Source organism: Pelmatolapia mariae, linkage group LG20 (assembly GCF_036321145.2).
Source record: "Pelmatolapia mariae isolate MD_Pm_ZW linkage group LG20, Pm_UMD_F_2, whole genome shotgun sequence".
NCBI lineage: Eukaryota > Metazoa > Chordata > Actinopteri > Cichliformes > Cichlidae > Pelmatolapia > Pelmatolapia mariae.
In genome coordinates, this window is record NC_086244.1 from 3,994,459 (window position 1) to 4,002,808 (window position 8,350).

The following is an 8,350-nucleotide window of genomic DNA, read 5'->3' on the forward strand; positions in this document are numbered from 1 at the left end:
CCCCTGCAGGTAGCAAGACGCAACCGCAACATGATGTCACGAAAAGGCATTTAAAAAGCCCCCCTTTATCATCATTTCGAGTGTCTTCTGAACGCATTTGACTCTTTTCGTGCGGCATCTAACAGCATTTAGTTTAAGCAGGCTTCCTACTGTGAAGAAATTGAGTTTTATGTTATTTCACAATTTTATCAACAACACGGTGTTCAAAGGAAAAAGTCCAAAACCAAAACAGGGTACACTTCGCTCTCTTTAATTCCACAGAGTAAAGTTATTACTATAGCCTACATGGATCTTTATAGAACACTGCTGTAGAAGTATACATTGGTATTGAAACATTGCAAGGACTAACAATAACCTATATTAAGGATTTATGATCACATTTACTCCTAAGATGAATGGATTAAAAGCAAAATACGAAGATTTAGTATTTGCTGCACTGACAGATGAATTGGTTGAAATAGAAACCTGTGGCATTTGGGTGGTTATTTGGTCATAGATCATAGTATTTATAATCAAACATGTAGTCTGTGCTGCATATTGCTGAGGTGTTTTTTTTTTAATCAGTTTGTGCATTTTATGAATAATTGTAAATATGCTGTATAAATACAAGCAAATATATTGAGATACCTACAGCTATATTTGGTATCCCTGTTATCTGTTTATTGTCTATTATTTTTATCATTATTATTAAACATTTACCTGACACTTTATTAGGTGCACCTTGCTAGTATCATGTTGGAGCGCCTTTTGCCTTCAGAACTGCCTTAATTCTTCTTGGTATAGATTCAAAATATTGCTGAAAGCACTCCTCGGAGATTTAGATTCATATTGACATGATAGCATCACACAGACAGTGCTGATGATTGTATGCTGGGGATCCATGTTGAGAATCTCCTGTTCAACATCACAGTGGTGCTGTGTTGATTTCATTTTGAAAAAGCCTTTATTGTACTCCAGAATACTTTCAACAGTACTTTGAAGTATAGTTACTGAAACAAATTTAAAAGCGTCAATCTAACCATGATAAAATATTGATACTATAACCACTCTTAGCTGTGACATAGAGGCAGCCAGCCACACCTAAGTGTTTCAGATCCTTAAACAAATTTTAATAGTAGACAGTGGAAATCCAACTAAATGCTCCTAGCTCTGTCTGAAAAACCATTCGCCCCCAAACAAATGACTGCTTTTGCCACCCTTCTTTGCTGAATTGCATTAATTCAGCCACACTGGAGAGTTTGAGCATGAGCAGTTTTGACAAATGCAAAACAAGCTTTTGTGTTCTTTTTTGTGTTCCCCATTAGAGTGGTTCAGGTCATACCTGTCTGACAGGACCTTCTCTGTGAGCTTTGGCGAATTTATCTCTTCATCAGCTCCCTTACTTGTGGTGTTCCCCAGGGATCTATACTGGGGCCAATTTTATTCTCCATTGATATGATGCCTCTAGGCCTAATTTTTAGAAAATATAACATTTGTTTTCATTCATATGCCGATGATACTCAGATCTATCTTCAACTGAAGGGAAACAGTCCTGCCTCACTAGAACCCTTACTTCAGTGTCTCGGTGAAGTTAAATCTTGGATGGCCTCTATCTTAAATGAGAACAAAACTGAAGTGATCATTTTTGAACTAAGCGGCTATCCCAGCACCTCTAATTTTAACCTGCACAGTCTTGAACCTTTTGTCAAATTGCATGCCAGAAATTTGGGGGTTATATTTGACAGCAATTTCACCTTTGAAAAACACATTAGCTCAGTCGTACAGCGGTCTTTCTTCAAACCGAGGCTTTTATCTAAGGTGAGATCATTTTTATCTTTTAAAAACTTTGAACGGGCGATTCATGCTTTTATTATATCCCAGCTGGACTGTTGTAACTCCTTATATGCTGGAGTCAGCCAGACCTGCCTAGCAAGGCTGCAGTTAGTCCAGAATGCTGCAGCTCGTCTTCTGACACGTACTAAAAGATGTGAGCACATTTCCCCGGTGCTTGCCTCTCTTCATTGGCTCGCTGTCCACTTCAGAATTAATTTTAAAATTTTATTGTTGACTTACAAAGCCCTGAATGGACAGGCTCCCGGGTATTTGTCTGACCTCTTGCAGACTTATACCCCCCTTAGATCTCTTAGATCAAGTGATCTTTTGCTTTTAGCAGTACCAAGGTCGAGGCTGGTTTATAGAGGCGATCGAGCATTTGCAGTCGTAGCGCCTAAACTGTGGAATAATTTGCCCCTATACATCAGACAGACTCCTACTGTCAATCTTTTCAAATCTTATCTTAAAACGCATTTTTATTTACTGGCTTTTAATACATAATGAGAGTTATTTGTTAATTCATATTTGGTGTTTGCTATCAATACTCAAAGTTATTTTATTATGTATGTTGTATTCTTGTTCAGCACTTTGGTCAATGCTCCTGTTGTAATTAAATGTGCTATATAAATAATTAAACTATTATTAAACTCTTTTTGGTCAGAAGTCATTTTTATGTTGGAACCCTTGCATGGGTGTAAATTTTGCCCATTTTGTTTTTGTGTCCTGAGGCCTGCATTTCTTTTGAATTTCTCCTGAATGAGTCATTATTCATTCTTTAAGTAATTTTGGTCAGCCACTATTAATGGAAAGATTAACTGGTGTTCCAATTTTCTCTAATTGTGGATAATAGCTCTCACCATGGTTCACTGGGGTCCCAGAAGCAGAGAAAGGGCTTTATAACCTTTTCCAGACTGATAGATATCGCAGACTTTGTTTCTCAGCTGTTTACTAAGATTTTGGCATGATGTGTTGTTGTTTGCTTCATTGGAAGGATTTTATATAAGTGATTTCTTCATTCAACATATCTGGTATTTTGCTAGCAAAATTGAATTCAAAACATGTTTTAAATTTTAGAGTCTTCAAAATATCAACCCTTTGCTTTAATTACTGCTTTGCACACTCTTGGCCTTCTCTCAATGAGCTTCATGAGGTCGTGACCTGAAATGTTTTTCCAACAGTCTTGAATGAGTTCCCAGAGATGCTGAGCACTTGTTGGTCATTTTGCCTTTACTCTGCACTCCATCTCATCCCAAACCATCTCCACTGGCTTTTGGTCAGGTGACTGTGGAGGCCAGGCCATCTGGTGCAGCACTCCATCACTCTCCTTCTCGGTCAAATAGCCCTTACACAGCCTGGAGGTGTGTTTGGGTTCATTTTGCTGTTGAAAAATAAATAATGTTTCTTTTTATTTTTTCTGCATCACACAAAGACACGCCAGGTGGAACCAAAGAGCTCAGATTTGGACTCATCAGACGAAAGCACACATTTCCTCTGGTCTAATGTCCATTCCTTGTGTTTCTCACTTCTGCTTGGTGCTTTTCCTTAGTCTTGGTTTCTTAGCAGCTATTTGACCATAAAGGCCTGATTCACACAGTCTCCTCTGAACAGTTGATGTAGAGATGTGTCTGCTACTGGACCTCTGTGTGGCATTTATCTGGGCTCTAATCAGAGCTGATGTTAACTTGCGATTTCTGAGGCTGGTGACTCGGATGAATTAATCATCTGCACTTCTGCACTCCACAACTGATGGTCTCAGACCCCATTAGGAAAGAAAGAAATTTCATATGTAAAACCTGACAAGGCAAGTGAAAACCATTTCAGGTGACTACAACATGAAGCTCATTGAGAGAAGGCCAAGAGTTCGCAGCGCTGTCAACAAAGCAAATGGTGGCTTCTTTCAGGAATCTAAAATATAAGACAAATATAGAGTTATTTGTCGATTTATTCATTGCTACATAATTCCATATATCTTGCTTCATATATTTAATGCCTTCAGTATGTATCAACAATGTAGGAAGGAGTAAAAATAAAGAAAAACCTTTAAATGAGAAGGTGTGTCCAAACATTTGGCTGGTAGTTTACATATAAATCTTGAAGTAGTCTGATGTCCACATGTCATGTTCGCGGGGCTTTTTGTAATACCTTGGAGGCCAAAGGTGCAGCCATGGTAAAAAGAAAGCACACCCTTTTTAATATCTAAGGTTTTGTGAATTTTGACTTCTTTTGCTCCCTTCAAGAGTCGCCACCATGGACCACCTCTGTCCATCTCAGAATGATGAAGTTTTATGGAGCTTTGTCCAATATTTCCACATTTCCATCAATCCTGTCCACATGTCTAAACCTTATGAGCATTGCCTCTCTAACTTGTCTCCAAACTGTATAAGCTGAGCTGTTCCTCTGACCCATTCATTTCTAATCCCAGTGATTCTGGTCACTTCAAATGAAAATCTTAACATCTCCAGCTCTATCTCCTGTCTTTTTGTCCTGGAAACAGACAAACCATACATCATACATACAAGGTCTCACTCCCACCTTGTGAACTTTGCTTTTCACAAATTACTCCTTGCACTCATCTCAACCCACTCCGCCCTACGTGCACTCTCTTCTTCCCATTCACACACTTATATTCTGTCTTCATTCTACTGACTGTCATTCCTCTTCTCTGCAGTACATAACCCCACCTCTCCATCTTCCCTTCCATCTGCTGTCACTCAAACAACAGATCATAATGTTGTCTCCAAACATCACATTTTGGACCTGGCCACCTTGCAGTATCTGAGACACCATCACAGCAGCAACATCTACAACAAAAAGAAAATTAAAGGCACCAAGGTGCTGCCAAAGTTCAGTTACAGTCCATAACTAAACCCAATTGAAATGATGTGACAGGACCTTCACAGAACTGTGCATAAACAAATGCCTGCAAACCTATATGAATGGAAACAGCATTGTAAACAAGACTGGGCCAAATGTCCTCCACAATATGAGACTGACAGTTATATGGACAATAATTATTTCAGGGTTTTGGTGCTAAAAGAGCTTCTACAAGCTAATGAATCTTTGAATGTGTTTAGTTTTTCACACACAGCTTCTTCATTTCCTTTTCTTTTGGTTAGATGAATAATGATATGGAGTAATATGTCATGTGTTTATGTTAATTTGATGTTGCATTTACCAAATTTTAAGACATGGTAAGAAAAAGATTTTATTTTTTATTGTTCCCTGATATGTAAAACTTCAGAAGGTTGTCCTTTCTGTTTGCTATCACGGTAGTTTGACTTCTGTTTCAACCCCAGAGCAAAAACCGAGTAAGCTAATCAAGACATAGAAGAAGCTCTATACTGTGTAGCAAAATAAGCACCTAACATATTGATGAGGAACACCAACCCTGGCATGAGTTCATGATTCACTGATCAGAATATGATTTGTAACACTTGACATTAAATCATTTTGAAAGTTATTTAGTGTTAGCTGACCTGACCCTGTAGTTGGGAACTTGCTAAAAAAGGTGTCGTGTTTGATCTTCATTTATCTTCATGCTCATGTCAAAATATAGTTTAAGGTCTGACAACTTTACCATACAACAACTATGAATGAATAGTTTAATTAAGTTTATTGTGTGATTTTCATAAATGTGTTTTGTATCAAAAGCAATGCTGGTTCAAGCTAAGCTCACACACTGGGAGAACACAAGAATCACACATTTTTAATCATAAACTGTGGTTCATTTCTTCAGCTGGAGTGGAATCAGCAACATTTTACTTAAGCACACATATAAACAACTACACTACAATATGCAAATTTTTACACACTCACAAGTGTAATATAAACGAATCAGGATATCACTGGAAACGTACCTGTAACAATGGAGCAACATCATGCAATTATGTAATGTATTCACACTCAGTGGTTTTCAGGAGCCAATGCAGTGATCGCCATTACAGAATCTGTTGTCAATGCAGTGCACACTGAAAAGCCATCCTTGTGAGTCTGTGTGCCACAACACCTGAAGGAATATGCTAAATATACATAATAATTGTTTTTGACAATTAATAATAATAAACATATATATAAACATACAAAATGGACCAAAGTTTTCTGGATAATGAGGCAAAAATATTTGCACTTTGAGCATTTGTCCTCCAGGAGGCGCCAAAATAAGAGATCTGTCAGTCTGGTAGATTCGTTTTTATGATTAGATAAATACTTAAATATTGAATTAATCAGTCAGGACCTCCTACTATATAATAAAAAAATAACTGACATAATAGCTGAAAACCATCAAAATCTTTTGGTGTCCAAAACATCTGACTTCATGTGGTCTGAATTCATCTCTCAAAATCCTCTGAATCCACAGCAGGATACAGATAACACAATTAGCAGAAACAGTTACAGTTCAGCATTACCTGTAAGTTGAAGTATGAAAACATTTGGGATGCATAATGTCACCGCCGATCTCATATTAAACCACAAACAGCACAAAAAGCTAAATGTTCAGGGGAAAAAAAGTAAAACACAAATAACAAAATGCAAAGCTCATGTTTTTTTATTCATTTTTACTGAAACACATATTACAATTCAAATTGTGCATTTCATTTGAAAGTATTATTCAAATATCAGCTTAGCACGTTAAAATCAAAATCTCGGTTTTTCTCTTTCTAGACCCAAAAGCTTCATTTTTATGATTTCTGCCAAACCTGAAACTTCACAGCTTCTTTATATGAGCATGTCGTTTGTACACAGGTGGCATTAAATGTTACAGGAACAGTGAAAACTATGTTATTAAAGTCTTTAATAGACTACTTGTAAAATTTGAGCTTAAAGAGATGGTCACACATAAAGCAACTAGAAACAAAATAGCCAACGTCAGTGAAGCGAGCACGTCAAAAGTTAAACTAAACTAAACAGAGTGATCATGTGGCTACGAGGGAGAGTGAAGACTACAGTTGATCCAAATATAAAGGGAAAGTGTTCCCAAGCCAACCAAAGGCTACAAGATGCCCAGAGACAAGCTATCAGCTACAAAGTGATGCACAATGACTCTAAGGCTTTCTGTAGAAGCTCCTTATAACATGCTCACATTTGTGAAATTCAAACAATATCATAGATTAAAAATAGCACCATTAAAAATCTACACTAATGTGACATAAAAAAACTTACATACATGTATCACCATAACATGGTATTTATAAGCATAACATAACAATTTTACTATAGTTTTCTTTCACTTGTGATGTACAGGCATATTTTTTTCTTTGATAAACTGAAAATGAAACTTCTGAATTCTGATAAGATGGTCGCAGTGACGATAATTTCCTCACATTTGTGTTGTGCGTTTTTCTGAAACAGACTCCTCCATTAGGGTGGCCCCCTGTTTAAATTTAAAACACACACACACACACACACACACACACACACACACACACACACACACACGCACACGCACACGCACACGCACACACACACGCACACACACACACACACAACTTAGATTACTTAAGTTTGAATAGAAAACAAAGAAAAACAAAGCAAAGTCAGCACAGAAGAGACAAAGTGATGATAAAAATTTTCTGTTCCTAATTTTATCTGTAATTAGGATCCTAAAGTTAAAAAAAATACACAAGGTTGAAATAATACAGAATGTAAAACTGCTTTTGTAGGTCCAAAACAAAATAGATAAAATTAAACCTGGAAGGTGAACAACAGATAGAATGATACATTTACCTCTGGCTCCTGAATTTCGAAAGAAGAAATTTTGTTCTACAGAGACAGAAAAAACAGAGGATCATGTATTTTACTTGTTCTTCAGTTCCATCTGGACTGAAGTGGTTTACATGTTTTTTTAAAAAGTCACTGGACTCTTCATAGAGCAACATGATGTTACCTTGTGTCCTGGTGGAGTTTTCTTTTCAATCAGCTCTTCAGCAACATCAAAACATTCCCCCCAACTTTCACTGTTGAGTTTCTTCTGCATTTCTTCGGTCAGCTTATCTTTTGCTGCTTTTCTTATCATCTCTGTGAGTACATTTTCTTCCTCTTCCAAAATCATTTGGTCGTATAGAAGTTTTCTGTCGCAGCAACTTGGGCAATTCTGGTTCTTTTCACAGCATTTCTTCCATCCAAGTGGTAACACAAAGGTAACAAAAACAAAGCCAACCAAGAGTGCACCCAAGCCAATCAGCTGAAGGAGAAGCAACAAAGATCATATTTTAAACTCATAATCTGAAATCACAAAACTGTAAAAGAGGAAATGTATTTAGTTAAACAGGTGATATCTGGAAAAATTCCAGTCTGTGTTCTTTTTTGTCTTTTTAACTCATCAGTTTCTTCGTCATTTGACAATACAATTACAAAAACCAGCACATCTGGTGTGCATCTGCTAATTAACCCCTTCCTATAAAGTAGGTGTGAAGTCAGAGTAGAGAGAAAAAAATTAAGTGGAACAGACTAGAGTGCAAAAGCCTCATCAGCTGATGAAGACTTCTGAAACAACATCCTTGGGATTAATGTGACCCAAAGGGTAGATGGTGAACACCTG

The 8,350-nt window shown here is 37.1% G+C and overlaps 1 long non-coding RNA gene across 1 annotated transcript; it reads right to left on the reverse strand.

Moving 5' to 3' along the window:
- Positions 1 to 7,034: 7,034 nt before the first annotated feature.
- Positions 7,035 to 7,981, reverse strand: LOC134619524 (uncharacterized). The gene is made up of 3 exons (XR_010573390.1): positions 7,697 to 7,981; positions 7,537 to 7,572; positions 7,035 to 7,183 (listed from the first exon to the last, which is right to left on the reverse strand). It is a non-coding gene; the product is annotated as an uncharacterized LOC134619524 (long non-coding RNA).
- Positions 7,982 to 8,350: the final 369 nt, after the last annotated feature.